Raw genomic sequence first — 20890 nt, 5'->3', positions numbered from 1 at the left:
TATGATAGTATTCTGTAAGTGAGATTTCAGCTGAGGACTCTTCGCCTTTTAAGCAATGTAAACTTGACCTAAACATCTGAGGCCCATATACAGTGGGGACTCAGTACTTTCACCAAACTTTTGCAAACTCTTCAAGATTGAAATCCTCATGACCACTTTAGGTCTGCTTTCTCCTTTTTCCTTTGGATTTACTTTCATCTCACCAGCCCTGTTTATTCTCCTTTCTGTGATATGAAACCAAGCAGACAGGAAGTGTATCCTCATGCATGATGATTGTATTATTTATGTAGCATGCCTTATTTAGTTTTTGCAGTAACAGAAAAGGGTTCTAGAAAACAAGCCATACAAAAATTTTATCTACCCCTGCCTACTAGTTCCTTTTAGTGTCCTTGCTCTGCATGGCTTCCCCTGTTGTCACGGTAGACTCTTCACTTCTTTCTTACTCATGTCCCCCTTCTCTTCTCTTATTCTCAGTCGGTTAAGTGTCCACTCTTGGTTTGAGCTCAGGTCATGATCTCACTGCTTTGTGGGTTTGAGTCCCCCACAATGGGCTCTGCACTGACAGTGTAGAGCCTGCTTGGGATTCTCTCTCTCCCTCTGTCTCTCTGCCCCTCCTCCATTTTGTGCTGTCTCTATCTCTCTCAAAATAAACTCAAAAAATTACATAGAATTATGTTACCTTTTCATTTTTTTGTTTTCCATCTTTTTCCAGACCATGCCTACATCCTCATGTGTATTATATTGAAAGTCACCAAATTTTTGTAAAGCATGACCATATTTCTTAAGAAGAATATCATGTCATATGTTACATTGCATTTTAAACTTTTTATACTTCAGGGCTCCTGGGTGGCTCAGTCGGTTAAGCATCTGACTTCAGCTCAGGTCAAGATCTCATGGTTCCTGGGTACAAGCCCTGCATGGGCTTGGTATTCTCTCTGTGTCTCCCTCTCTCTCTGCCCTTCCCTGATCTGTACTTTCTCTTTTTCAAAATAAATAAATAAACTGAAAAAAATAAACTTTTTACACTTCATATATTCCAGTTCAGAGGTTGAGAATGTACAAATATTTCCAATGGTTATAAATAATTATAATGCACTAAGATTTGTTTCTTTTTTTCCTCTTTCACTTTATTCCTTTCTTACTTGTTTTCTTTCTTTTCCCACACTCCTCAGTGTATCATTTTTCTAAAAATGTCTGCATTCTGGCCATTTAAGTCAAAAGCATAGGGAAATGTCAATCAGCAGAGGATGAATTCTATAGGGTGCCAAATTATAAAGATAGAAGTGAATCATACATGCATATTCCCAGGCTAAATTTAAATTACAAAATTGCAACCCCCCCAACAAAAACTATTGTCAATTACTTTACATCATTTTTTTTCTTTTAATTCCAAATAAAATACTTGCTTAATGGCAGTAAAATAGTCATTATTTCTGACCATTTTTATAGTCCTAGGGACTTCTGTACCTACTTAGGTAATTTATAGGTAAGAGAGAGGAGACTCCTTTGGGATATGAAAACTGGGGAGTTCATGAAATATTTAAATTCTATTGAATTCAACAAAATGAAATTTCTCAAATTCAAGACTAATTCATTTTTCTAGTGACATATTTTATGATATTCACATTGACTTTGCATACTAAAGGCATATATAATTATAATTATGTGAGGAAAACAACACATTCATTTAATAAAATTCATTTCTGAGATTCTGTTGAAGCCTATGAAGGGTATCTATTTAAAACTTGATTCCTACAAAATGAAGTTTCAAAGGTTTCTTATTAAGACAACTCGACTGAGTTGATAAAAAAATAGTTTTAACATCATACTGTATATTTCAATGACTTACAAATAAATCAACTTTTTTGTCCACTTTGTGCAGTTAATATGACCAAAATACTTTTTTTTTTTTCCAAACCTTATTGTTGTTAGTAGCAATTTCATCCCCAATTGTCTTCTTTTGATTTGAGTCCCAGAACAGAGGCAATTTCTGAATGTTGTATATTCATCGTATTTTTTTATATTGCTTTAACCTACTTTTATCTTACATTCTCATCCAAAATACATTAATCTCAGCACCTCACACTCAAGACACATGAGCTCAAAGATTTTTATAACAAGAAATTCATCTAATTTCATTTCTTCTCATTATTTTCTTTAAAGAGCCATATCTCCAATTTATTCTATATTAAAATTGGAGCACATTTTTTTGCATTACATATAAAATAAATACATCTCTTTAAAAAATTTAGAATGGAGTGGTAAAAAGGGAATGTTTCAGTCTCATTGTTTACTTTGAAATGTGTCTGGCCTCCATGAGAAGCACTATTGCTTCTTTTGTAGTTTTTAAGATTGCAAGAACTATAATCATTTTTGTGTACTCTGCCATTGATCTCAAGAGGATTAGCTGATGAAACAATTTTTAAAACATGGAAACATTCCCTGGGAGACCATTGTACAAATACATTAAAAATACATGACTTATTTATTAAGTGGAGAAAACTGTATAATCCATAAACTTAAGTTTAAAAGACAAGACAAAATCTTCTTTTTGAGACAGCTATATGTTGTAAGCCATAAGGAGTTTTTGGAACTTACAGCTTACATATCCATGACAAATATACATTCTACACAAGAAAAGTGAAACTCCCCAATCCATATTGTGAAAAGACTTTAAGGGGATTACTAAAAATTTGAATCCTGATTCAATAAGGGGCTTATACCTACCTAAATTAAACCTTTCAAGGCTATCTTCTTGAGTGACAGATTGAATTTAGAGACTTAATTAGTTTTAGGATTTGAAAGCAAGACATGTCATCATTGACAAAGGAAATATTAAGTGTGTGATATTACCCTGGAAGGATCAAAATCATAGAGCTCTAGATTGAGGGGAAATGAGTGTCTCAAGACAGACAATAAGAGTCTAATCTTTGCACCAGCTATCTAAGTGTCTTCACCCAATCTGCAGGAAATTTGGTTGATTCTACATAAAATTTTATTTCAATTCATTTTACCTTTACTTCTACTGCTAAGTACTTAAACTAATCCTGTTATAACAGAAAAACTTTAAAATCATTGCAATATTACATAGTAGATTTTTAAAGGTATTTCAATTAAGTAAAAATGTATGTACAATTATTGTACTATGCAATTATTATATGCAATTATTATACTATATAGCTTGGTCACTTTTCACAGATTTGACATACTCACATAAGATAAAGAAGTAGAATGTTACCAGTACTGCAGAATCCTCCCTTTTATTCTTTTCTGGTCATTATCCCTCTCAAGGTTTAGCCACTATTCTTACTTTCAATGAATTGGGTCATTTTTTTTTTTTTTTGGCAGATTTAACACAATGAAAAGTTATTTCCTGGAAATTTAAAGTCAAATATGCAGCACAGATGGCAGAGATTATGTTTGTAGGGTGGGATGTGCCTACTCTATTCTATGCCACCATTCAGAAATGAACTTTTAAAGCTCTGGACTCTTCAACATATATCTACAATAGACAGAAGAAGAGAGTCTGGTAAATCATCACAGGGGAGGTTTTTATTGCTAGGTTTGGAGGTAATTCTCATAATTTCCATTTATTTTCCATTGATAATAACCCAGTTATATAGACATGCCAAAATGCAAAATGTCCAGATGTCTAGTCTTGATGTGTGTCCAGTAGGAAACGTTTTGTGATTAAACATAGTGTCTGCTACAACTGCTAAGATCTGAATCCACTCTACCATTCCCTTTCACTTGGTCTAAATAGTAGCCTCTAATAAGCTCCTAAATGATCTTTGCTTCCTTTCCTTATCCAATCTATTTTCTGTAGAGAAGATAAAAATATGTTTTCTCAAGTTATGCTACTTCTTTGCTAAAATTATGTCCCAAAGCTACATTAAATTGTAGATGAGAGGCCAATAAGAATCCTTGGCATAGCTCTTCACTACCCTTCTTCATGCTCTTCCATTCTTTCCTTATCTGCTGTTATCAGTGTAATACCGACTCTCTTTCCATTCCTTAAGCTCTTTTTCACCTCTCTCCCTACATCTGCTCTCATTTTGCCTCCAAATTCCAGGCCTCTAATTAAATATCATCTCCATAAAACAGTCATTTTCAGAGGAAACCATTTGTGAGGAGACCCTCCCCTTCTTTATAGTCATTATCTCAACATTTTTTTCTTTACAACTCTATCAATATTTATTTTATGTGTTTTTCTCCTCTCTCTGTCTCTGTCTCTCTCTCTCTCTCATCTCTGTTCTCTTAGATAATTAAGCCATTTAGGGGCAGAGAGTTGTCTGTTATATTATTCATCCCTATATATTTAGGATCTGGTATAGCCCTCAAACTAGAAATTTAAAAAGTATGTGATGAAGAATTAAAAAGTTGAGTTATTTGGATATGAGAGCAATTGATGGTTATTCTGAAATTTTGAGCATGATGAAATAAGAAATTAGACAATGTCACTAAGTAAGATGTGGCATAACAGGAAACCTGGAATGAGCATGGAAGAAATTTGGAGGAGAGAGGGAATAATGATGAGTTAATTTTTAAAATATTAAATTCAGGCTGTCATCTATATAAAAATCTTCTGATAGAGTTCTTTCCAATTTTCAAATAAAATAATATACACTGAAAACTAATAATTAAAACTTATGCAACTCTGGAAGCATTTGAAAATAACTTCAGGATAAAGTATTTTAAAATGAGAAAAATACCAGTTGAAAAGAAATGAGCCATCAAGCTATGAAAAGATATGGGGGAATCTTACATGCATATTACTAAGTGAAAGAAGCCAATCTGGAAAAGTACATACTCTATTATTCCAACTATATGACATTACAGAATAAGAAAATTATGGAAATAGTAAAAAACCAGTGGTTGCCAGGGGTTAGGGAAAGGGGTGAAGGATGAATAGATGTAGACAGAGGATTTTTAGGGCAATGAAAGCATGTGATACCATAATTATGGATAACCAATCACAAATTTTTAAAAAAAATTTTTAATGTTTATTTAATTTTGACAGAGAGAGAGAGAGAGAGAGAGAGAAAGAGAGAGAGAATGAGTGGGGGAGGAGCAGAGAGAGAGGGAGACCCAGAATCTGAAGAAGGCTTCAGGCTCTGAGCTGTCAGCATAGAGCCCCATACGGGGCCCAAACTCACGGACTGCTAGATCATGACCTGAGCCGAAGTCAGACGCTCAACCGACTAAGCCACCCAGGCGACCCCAGAACTTAATTAAGCTATTCAAATCATAAAGTCCAGAAAAGAAAATTTGCATTAACTATATGATATGATTCTCTAATACTCTTTTTTACTAAAATTTTTTATTGTAGTTTTTATATTGCTATAGTCTTTTTTTTTAATCAACCATTTTTTTTTTTTTTAAGTTTATTTTGAGAGAGACAGAGATGGCACAAGTGAGAGGCAGAGAGGGAGGGGGAGAAAGAGAATCCCAAATAGGCTCTGTGCTGCCAGCGCAGAGCCCAACACAGGACTCAAACTCGTGAAACTGTGAGATCATGACCTGAGCTGAAACCAAGAGCTGGATGCTTAACCAACTGAGCACCCGGGTGCCCCAGTCAACTATTTTAAAGTGTGCAGTTCAGTGCATTTAGTCCATCCACATTGTTCAGCAACCACCACCTATATTAAGTTCCAAACACTGCTCTCCTAAAACGAAACTGTACCCACTTAATAGTCATTTCCCATCCCTTCTTTTCTGAGCCCCTGGCATATACCAATCTATTCTAACTCTGTAGATATTTCATATATACGGAATCATACAATATGTGACCTCTTATGTCTGGTTTCTTTCACTTAGCATCATGATACTGACGTTCATCCATACTTAAACATGCATTAATACTTCATTTTTCTAGCTGGATAATATTCCATTATGCATATATAGCACATTTTATCCATTTATCCGTAGATGGACATTTGAATTGTTTCCACCTTTTGGCTATTGTGAATAGTGCTGCTATAAACAAGAGCATACAAGAATTTGAAAGCCTGTTTTCAGTTATTTGGGTGAGTATCTAGGAATGATATTGTTGAATCATATGGTAGTTTTATGTTTATCTTTTTTAATGAGACTCCCAAACTTTCCTCAGTGCCTACACTGTTTTACATTCCCACTAACAATGTATTGGATTTCCAATTTCTGCATATCAATTTCTTTTCTTTTTTTAATTATGGGAGGATCCCAGCGTGGCCATAATTGAAGTGCAATTCACTGTGGTTTTAATTTGCATTTTTATAATGACTAATGATGTGTAACATTGTTGCATGTCCTTGTTGGCCATTTGGAGAAATGTCTGTTCGAATCCTTTGCACATATTAAAATTGGGTTATTTGTGATTGTTTTTGTTGCAGCTGATTTGAAATAGTTCTTTATGTATTCTGAATACTAGAACCTTATCAGATATGTGATATGAAAATACTTTTTCCAGGGGTGCCTGGGTGGCTCACTTGGTTGGGCATCTGACTTTGGCTCAGGTCATGATCTCGTGGTTTGTGGGTTCGAGTACCACGTCAGGCTCTGTGGTGACAGCTCGGAGCCTGGAGCCTGCTTCAGATTCTGTGTCTCCCTCTCTTTCTGCCCTTCCCCTGCTCATGCTCTGTCTCGCTATGTCTCAAAAATAAAACATTTAAAAACATTTTTTTAAAAGAAAATACTTTTTTCAGGTTTTCACTTTTTGAGAAACAGAGGGGGGAGGGGGCACAAGTGAGCAAGGGGCAGAGACAAAGAATCCCATGAAGGGCAGAGAAAGAGAGAGAGAGGGAGAGAGAAGTGGGGCTCATCCGAAGTGGGTCTTGTGTTCACCCAATGTGGGGCTTGTGCTCACCTGATGTGGGACTCGAACTCATGAACCCTGAGATCATGTCAGATGCTTAACCACTGAGCCACCCAGTTGCCCTTCCAGGTTTACTTTACACTTTCATGATAATGCCCTCTGATGCATAAAATTTAGATGAAGTCCAATTTAATGTTTTCTTTTGTTGCTTATGTTTTTGGTGTCATACATAAGAATCAACTGCTAAATCCAAATCAAAGTTATGAAAATAGACCTCTATATTTTCTGCTATGAAATTTATAGTTTTGCTCTTACTTCTATGTAATTGATATACTTAGAGTTAATTTGTGAATAGCGGTGACCTAGGGCTCTAACTATACTTAGCATGTGGCTATCCAGTTGTCCCAGCACCATTTAAGAGACTATTCTTTCCTCCATTGAATAGTCTATGTACCTTATAAGAAAATTGATTGGCTATTGATGTATGAGATTATTCTGGACTTTCCATTTCTATTTGATTTTTCCATAAAGAACTTAAAGTTCTTTCCAATTCAAGTGTTTTTATTTATTTTCATGTAACCGTTCTTGCTAGAACTTCCAGCACAATAATGAATAGCAGTTGAGAATGTAGACATCCTTGTTGTGTCCTGGAGGTTTGGGGAAGGCTTTCAATCTTTCACCACTAAGTGTGACAATAGCTGTAGGGTTTTCATGAACCCAAATATAATCTCTAATATTTGGAAGTTGAAATTATTTAATTCTTTAATTCTTCTTTAAAGTTTCAGGGGGTACCTGGGTGGTTCAGTTGGTTAAACATCCAACTTTGGCTCAGGTAATGATCTCACGGTTTGTGAGTTCAAGCCCCGTTTTGGGCTCTGTGCTGACAGCTCAGAGCCTAGAGCCTGCTTTGGATTCTGTGTCTCCCTCTCTCTCTGCCCTTCCCCCTGCCCTCTCTCTCTCAAAAATAAGTAAAATATTAAAAAAAATTAAAGTTTCAGGAACATTTATCTGGTCTTGAATATTCTTTATTTAGATTACTGATTCAATTTCCTTAATAACTACAGGTGTATTAGATATTCTGTTCAACCTTGAGTTAAGTGGTAATTTGTGGGTTTTTACAAATGTTTCAATTATGCTAATTTGTCCATGCACAATTGTTCGTATTTATTCTTATATTCCTTTCTATTTTCAGAAGGTCAGTAATAATGACTCTGATTCCTGATTTTAGCAATTTGAACCTTCTCTCCTCTCTTCTTGTCAATCAAGCTAAAGGCTTGTCTGCTTTTGTTGACCTTTTGAAAGAACCAACTTTCGGTTTTGTTGATTTTTCTCTATTTTTCCCTCTCTTCTACTTCATTTATCTCCACTCTAATTATTATTTACTTGTTTCTGCTCGTTTTGGGTTTATTTTGCTCTTTTTTAATTTAAAAAATTTTAACATTTAATGAGAGAGAGAGAGAGCGCGCGCGCGCGAGCGCATGAGTAGGGGAGGGGCAAAGAGAGAGTGAGACACAGAATCCTAAGTAGGCTCCAGGCTCCAAGCTGTCAGCACAGACCCTGACATGGGGCTTGAACCCACAACCATGAGGTTATGACCTGAGCTGAAGTTGGAAGCTTTACCAACTGAGCCACGTAGGTGCCCCAATTTTGCTCTTTTTAAAATTTAAATCTGGAATTTTGAAATTAGATTATTGATATGAGCTATTTTTTTGTTAAAGCAGATGTTTAAAGCTATAATTTTGCCTCTGAACACTGCTTTCATTGTATTTCATAAGTTTTGGTATCTTGTGTGTTTGCTTTCATTTGTCTTCAAGTGTTCTCGAATTTCCTTTGCAACTTCTTCTTTGGCCCATTAGTTGTTTATGAGTGTTTTTTAATTTCCACATGTTTTTTCATACTTACCATAAATTTGGTCTGAAGCTTCTGAGAAGCCAAAATGAAGAAGTTAACAACAAACCATTTACATTATCTATGTTTACACTATCCAATTTGGTAGCCACTAAAAATTGAAATGTGGCTAGTCCAAACTGAGATGTGCTGTGAATGTAAATGTACCTCACATCTCAAAGACTTAGTACAAAAAAAGTAAAATATCTCTTTAACTTTTAAATATGTATTAGATGTTGAAATGATAATCATTTGGGTATACTTGGTTAAAATATCTTATTGAAATCAATTTCACCTGTTCTCTTTACTTTTTAAAAATAAGGTTACTAGAAAATTTAAAATGACAAATGTTGCTTACATTTGTGTTTTGCATTATATTTTTTTGGACAGTGCTGACTTATAATATCCTCTGCTTTTTAAAATTCAAATTACACACATGTTAGATCTTTTGATATTGTCCCATAGGTCACAGAGGCTCTGTTTGTTAAATATATATATTTGACTTTTTGTTTTTCAAATTGAGTGGTCTCTATTAATCTCTAAGTTAACAGACTCTTTTTTTTTTGACTCTTTTGTTTTATAATCATCTTTCTGCTCCTCAGCCCATCCACTGAACTTTTACTTAAGATAGAATTTTTGTGGGGCGCCTGGGTGGCACAGTCGGTTAAGCGTCCAACTTCAGCCAGGTCACGATCTCGCGGTCTGTGAGTTCGAGCCCCGCGTCGGGCTCTGGGCTGATGGCTCAGAGCCTGGAGCCTGCTTCCGATTCTGTGTCTCCCTCTCTCTCTGCCCCTCGCCCGTTCATGCTCTGTCTCTCTCTGTCCCAAAAAATAAATAAACGTTGAAAAAAAAAATTAAAAAAAAAATTAAAAAAAAAGATAGAATTTTTGTTACAGTATTTTTAAAAGAGTCTTTTAAATATGTGAATATTTAAATTTCTTTGTGATGAACTTTTACTTTATTTCAAGCTTATTTTAAAAATGCAGTCTTCAATATTTACCCCATGTTTAAAATGTTTGCTATTTCTAATTTCTTCCTGAAATTCCAGCTTTCTGGCTGGATTCAGTTTTCTTCAGCTGACAAACTTCCTGCAGCATTTCTTGTAGTGCAGATGTGTTACAGAAAAATGCTCTTAGTTTGATTTTATGTGAAAATGTCTTTATTTCCCTGTAATGTTTGAAGCATAGTTGTACTGTATAGAATTCTAAATTGACAAGTAGTTTTTTGTTTGTTTGTTTGTTTGTTTGCTTGTTTGTTTCAGCACTCTAAAGGTGCCCTATGTTTCCTGGTCTCCATAGCTTGTGAAAAGAAGTCAGAAATTGTTTAAGCCTTTGTTCTCTAATATTCATAGTATGTAATTCGTCCTTTATCTGTAGCCAGATTTGAGATTTTCTCATTGTCTTCGGTGTTTAGTAGTTTGATTATGATTTGTTTAGGCATTTAGTCATGCTTGGAGTTAGCTTGGTTTCTTGATTCTGTAAATTTATGTCATTCTTCAAATGTATGAACTTTGGGACCATTGACTCTTCAAAGCTATCACATGTCCAGGTTGCCACTATGAAAGGCATTTTGTAAATTTTTATAACCCCACTTGCCAATCTTGTCAGATAAAGTTTCTCCTTAAAACTGTTGATTAAAGCAAGAAAGAAGGAAATAATAAATAATGGAAAAGGAAAGTAGGAAAGTATATGATGGAAATAAAGAAGAAAACAGGGAGTGAAGGAGGAAGGTGTTCAGAGATAATCTAATTTGGATCTCAGAATATCGCCTATTATTAAAGACAGAAACATACTCATGGTATTGGCTTTGTAATTAATTTTAATAAATGGTTGGTGCTATACAGAATGTCAGTTTTGTAGAAAATGCAATTGAATGTACTTATCCCTTTACTTCTTCAACACTCTTATTTTCTTGATGTAGATCAGAATTTGTGACCTATATCATTTGAATTCTCCCTAAAGAACTTTGTTTAACATTTCTTGCAGGACAAGTCTGTTGGCAATGAATTCTCTGTTTTTATTTTTGCTTAGTCTGTTGGGGCTGCTATCACAAAATACTGTAACTGGGTGCCTTGAACAACAAACATTTATTTCTCAGCTTTAGAGGTAGAAAGTCTAAGATCTGGGTGCCAACAGATCTGGTGTCTGGTAAGAGCCTGCTGCATAGATTTCATACACTTTTAACTAGGTCTTCACATGGTAGAAGGGAGCAGGGGAGCTGTCAGGACGTATACCCTGGACACAGAAGAGTGCTTGATACATTTCAAGCACACAATAAATAGGTATTCACAAATTAATGAAGGTAAAGGGGGCGCTTGGTACTTTAAGATACTGCATTTTGTACAGAATCTTCTGAGAACATAGTTGAAGAATATAAAAAGGAGTCTGTGTATTTTGGCATCTCTTACATAGGAAGCAAGCCAAAGATCCTCAGGGAAACATTGCTTTTGGAGCTGAATTCCTTGGAGACATATGCGCACAGTTTACAGAATTCCCTGGAAATAAACCATAATCACTTGACAGGATAAATCATTGCTTAATTTTAGTACTGTGCTGTATTGACTTAAAAACACATTGAATATGAAGAATAAAAGATACCTGGATAGTTTAAATTGCTGATCTAGTAACACCTGTGTGGCTCAGTCAGTTAAGTGTCCAGTTTCGGCTCAGGTCATGATCTCAGGGTTTGTGGGTCTGAGCCTTGAATCAGGCTCTGTGGTGACAGCTCAGAGCCTGAAGCCTGCTTCAGATTCTGTCTCTGTCTGTCTCTCTCTCTACCCCTCTCCTGCTTGCGCACTCTCTCTCAAATATAAATAAACATTAAAATTTTTTTAGAAATTGTTGATCTAAGCTAGAAATAGCTAATCACAAAATGTCCACAAGTGTTAAAACTTATTATAAAAATTACACATTTCAGTGTGATGCTTGGAAAGAAAAAAATATATAAATCTAAGTGCTTCATCCTGCAATAGAAATATAAAAATGAGACCATCATAAACAAAATACTTTGCCTGAATAATTCTGTTTATATACCTTTAAGGATAATAGTTTGTAAATTTTAGTGTTTTGTAGACTGATTTATAATCCACATTTTGAAAATAAATCTCTCTAAAACTCTGAGTACTTTATATTAATATATTTAAGTTATTCTGATTTTAATTACAGAGGATCTGAAATTATCCCTTCATGTATCCCTTCAAATCTGTATTTTTGTATCCTTTGGGTTAATACCTAGTAGTGCAATTGTTGTGTCATAGGGTAGTTCTATTTTAAACTTTTTGAGGAACCTCCATACTGTTTTCCAGAGTGGTTGCACCAGTTTGCAATCTTACCAATAGAGTAAGAGAGATCCCTCTTCTCCACATCCTTGCCAACACCGTTGCTTCTTGTGTTCTCAAATTTAGCAATTCTGGCAATTGTGAGATGGTATCTCAATGTGGTTGTGATTTGTATTTTCCTGATGATGAGTGATATTGAACATTATTTCATGTGTCTGTTGCCCATCTGGATGACTTCTTTGGAAAAATGTCTTTTCAGGTCTTCCCCTTAGTTCCTAAATGGATTATTTGGTTTTAGGGTATTGAGTTTGATGAATTCTTTATAGATATACCCTTTATCTGATATGTCATTTGCAAATATCTTCTCTCATTCCTTTCATCCATTTTGAATTTACTTTTGTGTATGGTATAAGAAAGTGGTCCATGTTCATTCTTCTGCATGTTGCTGTCCAGTTTTCCCAACACCCTTTGTTGAAGAGACTTTTGTCAATTGGATATTATTTCCTGTTTCGTCAAAGGTTAGTTGAATATATAGTTGTGGGTCCATTTCTGGGGTTTTCTATTGTGTTCTGATCTCAGTGTCTCTTTTTATTCCAGTACCGGACAGTTTTGATGACTAGTTTTGTAATATAGCTTGAAGTCCAGAATCATGATGCCTCCAGCTTTTCTTTTCTTTTTCTGCATTGCTTTGTCTATTTGGGGTCCTTTGTGATTCCATACAAATTTTAGGATTGTTTGTTCTAACTCCATGAAGAACACTAGTGGTATTTTGATAAGGATTGCATTAAATGTGTAAATTTCTTTGGGGTAGTATGGATATTTTAACAATGTTTGTTCTTACAGTCCATGAGCATGGAATGCTTTTCTATGTCTTTGTGTCCTCTTCAATTTCCTTCATATGTATTCTATAGTTTTCAGAGTACAGATCTTTTACCTCTTGGGTTAGGTTTATTCCTAGGTACCTTATGGTTTCTGATGTAAATGGGATTGATTCCTTGATTTCTATTTCTGCTTCTTCATTATTGGTGTATAGTAATGCAACAGGTTTCTGTACATTGATTTTATATCCTACAACTTTGCTGAATTTGTGTATTAGTTCTAGCAATTTTTTGGTGGAGACTTTTGGGTTTTCAACATAAGTGTCACATCATCTGCAAATAGTGAAAGTTTGACTTCTTCCTTAACTATCTGGAAGCCTTTTATTCCTTTTTTTTTTTTTTTTTCTGATTGCCCGGGCTAAGTCATCCAGTACTGTGTCAAATAGTAATGATGAGAGCCACTATTACTGTCTTGTTCCTGACCTTAGAGGAAAAGTTCTCAATTTTTTCCCACTGAAGATGATGTCAACTGTGGGTCTTTTGTAAATGGCCTTTATGAGGTACATTCTCTCTACCCTTCTATCCCTACTTTGTTGAGGGTTTTTATCAAGAAGTGATGTTGTATTTTGTCAAATGCTTTTCCTGCATCTACTGAGGATCAGATAGTCCTTATACTTTCTTATATTAATATGGTGTATCACATTGATTGATTTGCAAATATTGAACACACAGCCCAGGAATAAATCCCACTTGATTGTGGTGAATAATTCTTTTTAATGTACTGTTGGATTCAATTTGCTAGTATCTTGTTGAGAAATTTTGTATCCATGTTCATCAGGGATGTTGGCCTGTAATTCTTTTAGTGGGGTGTTTGTCAGGTTTTGGAATCAAGGTAATGTTACCCTCGTAGAAGAAGTTTGGAGGGTTTTTTTTTCATTCTATTTTTTGGAACAATATGAGAAGAATATGCATTAAATCTTCTTTAAATGTCTGGCAGAATTCTCCTGAAAAGCCATCTGGCCCTGGACTTTTGTTTGTTGGGAGATTTCTGGTTACTGATACAATCTCTTTGCTGGTTATGGGTCTGTTCAAATTTTTTATTTCTTCTTTCAAGTTTGGTAGTTTGAATGTTTCTAGGAATTTGTCCATTACTTTGAGATTGCCCAGTTAGATGTCATATAATTTTTCATAATATTCTCTTATAATTATTTATATTTATATGGTATTGGCTGTTATCTCTCCTCTTTCATTTGTGATTTTGAGTCCTTTCAATTTTCTTTTTGATAAGCCTGGCTAGAAGTTTACCAATTTTATTAATTCTTTCAAAGAATCAGCTCTTCATTTTGTTGATCTGTTCTACTTTTTTAATTTTTTTTGTTTCTTTCTATATCATTTACTTTTGCTCTAATATTTATTATTTCCCTTCTTCTGTTGACTCTAGGCTTTATTTTCTGTTATTTTTCTAGCTCCTTTAGGTGTAAGGTTAGGTTGTGTATTTGAGATGTTTCTTGCTTCTTGAGTTAGGCCTGTATTGCTATATACTTCCCCTTAGGATTGCCTTCCTGCATTCCAAATGTTTTGAACTGAAATACCATTTTTGAATAAAACAATTGTTCATGATTTTGAAAGGAGGGAAAATTCTCTTGCATGTTTTAATGTAAACATAAATAAAAGTAATGGGCTTGCTAAACATATTATAATACACTGTTCCAGTGTATCTCTAGGGAGTTGGGTTAGCAGGAGAAAAACTAGGTCTGATTTGATATCATTCTTACTTGTGGGGATGATGGGTCTGTTTTTGACTCAGATGACTATAGCCATTGTAATACAATTAAGTTCCTTGGGAATTGTCCCTTAGGTTTGGGAGAATGTTTGTAAGTACTAGGAAAATGTTATTATACTTTGGCACTAATAGCTAGAATGTCTAGAACCTTAACTATTCCCTGGAGAAAAATTATCATATTCTCTCTGATGAGTTTTTATTAATTCATGAGTTTTTATTTTTATGTACCTTTTCCACACTTCTTATCCTACCTAAAATGCCTTACTTTACTTCCTAATATGTCTCCAAGACAGCTTTGGATCCATCTTTTTTTAAAATATATTTTCTTATTAATCTCCCTTGACTGCCCTAAGCAATCACATTTACCTTTAAATTTATGGCACATTATACATTGCTATATTCATGCAGAAATTCTGTCTCCTCAATATGTTGGTAAAGCATGATAGACAGGGACATTGACCTATACTGCTTTGACGCCTCAGTGTATAACAATGCATTCTCCGTGGATCTATTAAATTGTTTAATAAATGTTTTGTATTGATAATGAAGTCCTTAAAGAAGCATCAATGAAGTCATCAAACAAGAAACTTGCCCCCAAGGGATGAAATGTTTATACCTAGGAGTTTTCATGACATTTAGCTTAATGAGAGCTTATATAATTTTCACACAATCAACTCCATTTGAATTGGCTTAGCTCTTGAATACCATATAATTTGGAGGCAGTCAGTATTACCTGCAAGTGTCTGAACACTTGCCAAGTGACTGGTCATCCAAGTAAAGTTGCCTACAGTTTCTCCTCTGTACTCTCTTATGTAGAAGTAAATTAGAGCTTTGCCGTAACTCATTCTATACATCAGGTAAGAAGCCAAGAGCCAGATACAAGTCATTGTCTCATCTGAAGAAAAATCCTATCTTAATGGTAAGTATTTAAATTTATGGTCTTCCCTTACTGTCTTATCTCTTTTCCACTTCTTTTATCTTTTCTTCCCTTTTTCATTATCCTTCTTTCTGAACTCTTATTCACTTCATTTTGCATTTCACTTTGTGATTCTCTTCCTGTTTTCAGAACTGTAACCAGAAGAAACACCGAATCTGTTTGATTCTGTTCAAGTCAGGTTTACTACACAATCAGATGAATTTAATGAATGGCATAGGAGGTGGTAAAATGAAGAGACGGAATAAAGACAAAACAGACTACACTGACTTACAGAAATAAAAGTCAGATAGGACCAAGACAGAGTGTTGATTACCTGAGCAGATGTGGCAAAGGCCAAACCATTGAAGAGCTCTGGTTGTTCTACTGAATGACTTTCAGGATTATCTCCAACCTAAAGCTGGATTTCTGTTTTCACCCATCATAAGTATTTATATATCTATCATCTTGCTTCTGTTGCATTCATGGCCAGTTCCTTGAGGCAATGATATTTATATAATCATCAGGCTGAGTATAAGTATTATGACATTTTAGTTCTTACATATTGAGAAAAGAGGAAATATTGTTTTCACCTACATGTTCATTTCTTCATCTCATTACCATAAATATACCTAAGTCAAAATATAAAGATAATTTATAAGATAGATTTTTATTTCATCAGATTTGTAGAAAATCATTATCATTTCTCAAAAGCAAAGTAAGAGCTTTTATTAGAATTTATCTTACATTAATCATTTCAAACAATGTCCCATTAGTATATATAATTAATAGCAAATACTAATATTTTGACATTGTTATTTTAATATTTTACAATTGATATCTTTACATAATTTTTCTTGATATTTTTACCAGAACAGAAGCATAATAGGAGGTAATGATGGAAAACCGTACAACTGTGACAGTATTTATCTTAGCAGGATTGACAGAGGACCCAAAGGTGAAGATTGTGCTATTCGTCTTCCTGCTTCTCACCTACTTGCTAAGCATCTCAGACAACTTAATTATCATTACCCTTACTTTGCTGGGTTCTCATCTCAAGACCCCTATGTATTTCTTTCTTCAAAACTTTTCCTTCTTAGAAATTTCTTATATAACTGTGTATTTACAAATTGCTTGTAAGCATGGCAACTGGGGACAAAACCATTTCCTATAACCGTTGTGCAGCTCAGTTATTTTTTGCCTTCCTTCTTGGAGCATCCGAATTTTATCTCCTAGTTGTCATGTCCTATGATCGTTATGTTGCCATCTTTAAGCCCCTGCATTATACAACCATCATGAGCAGCAAAATCTGTATCCAGCTGATCCTAAGCTCTTGGATCACTGGTTCCCTCATAATCTTTCCAGGACTCATTTTAGTCCACAGAAGCCTGGACTTCTGTGACTCCAGTACCAATGATCATTTCTACTGTGACACTGCTCCCCTCCTGCAGATCTCCTGCACAGATACACATGTGTTGGAAATTATGAGTTTCATCTTAGCTTTGGTGACTCTGCTGGTCACCTTGGCATTACTGATTCTACCGTACACATATATTGCCTGACAATTTTAAAAATCCCTTCTGCCAACCAGAGAAAAAAGGCTTTCTCCACTTGTTCTTCTCACATGATTGTCATCTCGCTCTCATATGGCAGCTGCATCTTCATGTACATTAAACCCTCGGTCAAACAGAGGATATCCTTAATGAAGGGAGTAGCAACTCTCAATACCTCAGTCACACCACTTTTGAACCCTTTTATTTGCACTCTAAGGAACCAACAGGTGAAGCAAGCATTTAAGAACTTGCTACAAAGAGTCCTGTCTTTATCCAAGTAGAATCATAATGAGGTTTATAAGGAAATTTATAAGGCAATTTGCAAAGGAAGTGTTTAGATTGGGTCCCGATGTCACTATTGCATCATCCAGTATATAATCATACTTGTTCTTTCACTTATTTCTGAAGTATCATGATGTTTACATTGGCTCTTTTTTCTCAATATATGCCTTCCTGTGCAAAATACTGACACTTTATTTTTCTGTTCCATTGTAAGCATTCTCAAATTTGACCCTTTCCTCTCCTCTTCTTCCATTTAATTGTAGCAAATATATGAAAGATTGTTTTCATCAACTTTATGCGTTAGATCATGGAGACTTAATTATTTCCATGCATGTGCAGTATATTTTGTCCTTATATTTGATTTTCTGTAAACTCTTGATAAATTCAAAACAACTAAATGATGTGTCTTCCTTGGGATTTTTCCTTTGTTTGGCTTTTTATGTCTTGATATTCTTTCTCTACTGTTTTTAAATAAATATATTTAAGAGTAGAAAGTTGAGATTAAAATGCCAATTTGAGAATTTAAAAAGAAATCCCACTAGGCTAGTGTAATAAAAAATATGGTATATATATTTTATACTACATCTTATTCTATATAATAAGTAAATACTGACTCATGTAAGTGTACTCAATCTGGGTAACTTTGATTAAGAATAAAATGCTGCCTAGACAGATCACATTTGATACTTTAACAGCTATTCCTTATACGTGTTATAATTGTTTTCCTTAGAGTCTACATTTATAATGTAATAATAACCAGGTATTTTATTCTGTGATGTTTTTAAGGCTAATTTGAAAGTATAAAATAAGTATAAGTATACTATCCACATTAAAAAACAAAACAAAACTTATAGCATAAATTATTCTGATTTTATCTTGTGAAAAAATGATCTTCTAAGAGGTACAATAAGTTACTCGTGGTCACATGACTAGTAAGAAAGATAGAATTGAAATCATTTCTGCTTGATTCCAGAGGCTATGTCTATGGTACCAGCACTTCACAATCAGTTTGTGGCAAAGAGTCGTTTACATGTATACCAAAATGATTATGGCTTCAGTTTTGGGGTTGGATGTAGAGGTGCAATAAGAGACTCTCAAGCTCGTTATGTTGGCTGGAATTGTAGTTTACTATAGTGTCTTGTTATTTTATATATGTGACATACCACTTAAAAATCTAGAAAGCTTTGTAATATAACAATTATGTACTTGTAGGGTGCTTCTTACAGTTTTACTATATGACCTGCTGTCGAGTCATAGAGTCAAATTGTCCTGAAGTAGATAATTGCTTTTGTATGCCCAAGATAATCTCTCTCTCTCCCACTCAGTCTCTATCTCTGTCTCTATTTCTCTCATGCACATGTGCATACATACACACACAAACATACTTATCTCTATATCTACCTCAATAATTTCTTTTTTTTCTTTTTCTTTTGGTAGGATGATTTCCATAATTTGTATATGAGTCCATAAACCACAGTTAGCCAATCAAGGCATTGGACTCTCTGATTAGCTCAAGGTTACACTTCTATCCTAGGCTTTACAGATGACCATATTCTCTCTACAAACAACTAAATTACTGTTAGGCATGAGACCAAAGTCAGTTCAGTAAAATACAATTTAATAAATTTTTGTAAATATTAGAGAGAATATTCTTTACTGGATGTTTACAGCTATAAAAAATAAATACAGAACTTTCAGGGATCCATTAAATAGAACATGTATACCTCACTATGAAGCCAGAGTAAAGAAAGGCAGAACCAAAAAGGAAAAAAAAAATAAGAGAGTATGAATACCAATAACTTCATTTTTTTCATTTTCAGTAACCAAAAATAACAAAAGCTAGCATCCCGTGGAATTTCAGGTTGGATTTCCTATACTCATAACCAAGATGAGTCTTTTTAATTGTCGTATCTACTAAATGTTCTCTCTACCCCACTGTGTATCTCTTGGCCCTTGGTGGCTTTGTCCTCAGGTATTAAGCAAGAGAAAATGAAAACTAAGAAGAATTTCAATCCCTATATTTTTTATCTATTAGGTTTTTACTTAATGTTTATCTGAATACCACCAGGCCAAGTATTTCTAGAAATTTGTCCCAGAAAAGTACAAGTTTTTAAATGTGTTAGAGCAGTTTTAGGTTTACAACAAAATTGAAAAGAAGGTATAGAGATTTCCCATATAACCATGGACCTCAAACATGCATAGCCTCCCCCATTTACAATATCCCTCAGCAGAGTGATATGTTTCTTATAATTGGTGAACCTACATTAACACAGCATAGTTACCTAAAGTCCATAGTTTACATTAAGGTTTACTCTTGGTGAATCCACACTCTATAGGTCTGGACAAAAGTATACTTACTGATAGATAGATATGTAGGTTGACAGATGATATAGATGGAAGATATATAGATATATAGGTGATATACATAGATATATAGATATAAATCCTTTGTACCCCGCCTATTCATCACTTCTCACCCCTCACTCCCCAAAAACTGCTTATTTTATTGTGATATCATAGTTTTTCCTTTTGCAGAATGTTATATAGTTGGAATCATAAAATATGTAGCTTTTTCAGATTAGCTTCTTTCACTTAGTGACATGCACTTGGGTTTCCTTCATGTCTTTTCATGGTCTGATAGCTCATTTCTTTTTTAGGATTGAATAATATTCTATTTTCTAGATGCATCATAGTTTGCCCATTTACCTACTAAAGGGTATCTTAGCTGCTTCCAAGTTTGGGCAATTATGGATAAAGCTACTATAAGGATCTGTGTGCAGGTTTTTGTGTGACCTATTTTGGTGAGTCAATACTGAGATGGGTGATTACTGGATCATATGGTAAGAGTGTTTAATTTGTAAGAAACCACCAAATGTCTTCCAAAGTTGCTGTACCATTTTGCATTCTACCAGCAAAAAAATGAAAGTTCCTGTTGCTTCACATCCTCATCACCTTTGGTGATTTAAGTGTTCTAGGGTTGGCCATTTTAATATGTGTGCAGTGGTTTTTCCTTGTTTTCATTTACATCTCCCTGATGATATATGATGTGGATCTTCTTTTCATGTGCTTATTTTCCATCTATGTATCATCTTTGGTGAGGTATCTGTTAAGATCTTTGGTCCAGTTTCTAATCTTGTTCATTTTCATTGTTTTTTTAATATGAAATTTATTGTCAAATTGGTTTCCATAAAACACCCATTGCTCCTTCCAACAGGTGCCCTCCTCAATGCCCATCACCCACCCCCCTCTCCCTGCCACTCCCCATCAACCCTCAGTTAATGCTGTTTTTAGAGTCTCTTATGGCTTGGCTCCCTCCCTCTCCAACTTTTTTTCCCCTTCCCCTCCCCCATGGTCTTCTGTTAAGTTTCTCAGGATCCACATACGAGTGAAAACATATGGTATCTATCTTTCTCTGTATGACTTATTTCATTTAGCATAACACTCATTTCCATCCGCATTGCTACAAAAGGCCATATTTCATACTTTCTCATTTCCAAGTAGTATTCCATTGTGTATATAAACGACAACTTCTTTATCCATTCATCAATTGGTGGACATTTATGCTCTTTCCATAACTTGGCTAT

General features: G+C 34.6%; 1 pseudogene; it reads left to right on the top strand.

Moving 5' to 3' along the window:
• Positions 1 to 16369: 16369 nt before the first annotated feature.
• Positions 16370 to 17488, top strand: LOC101100980 (annotated as a pseudogene).
• Positions 17489 to 20890: the final 3402 nt, after the last annotated feature.

This window comes from Felis catus, chromosome B4 (assembly GCF_018350175.1).
Source record: "Felis catus isolate Fca126 chromosome B4, F.catus_Fca126_mat1.0, whole genome shotgun sequence".
NCBI classification, from domain to species: domain Eukaryota; kingdom Metazoa; phylum Chordata; class Mammalia; order Carnivora; family Felidae; genus Felis; species Felis catus.
This window is presented reverse-complemented; position numbering and strand designations above follow the sequence as displayed.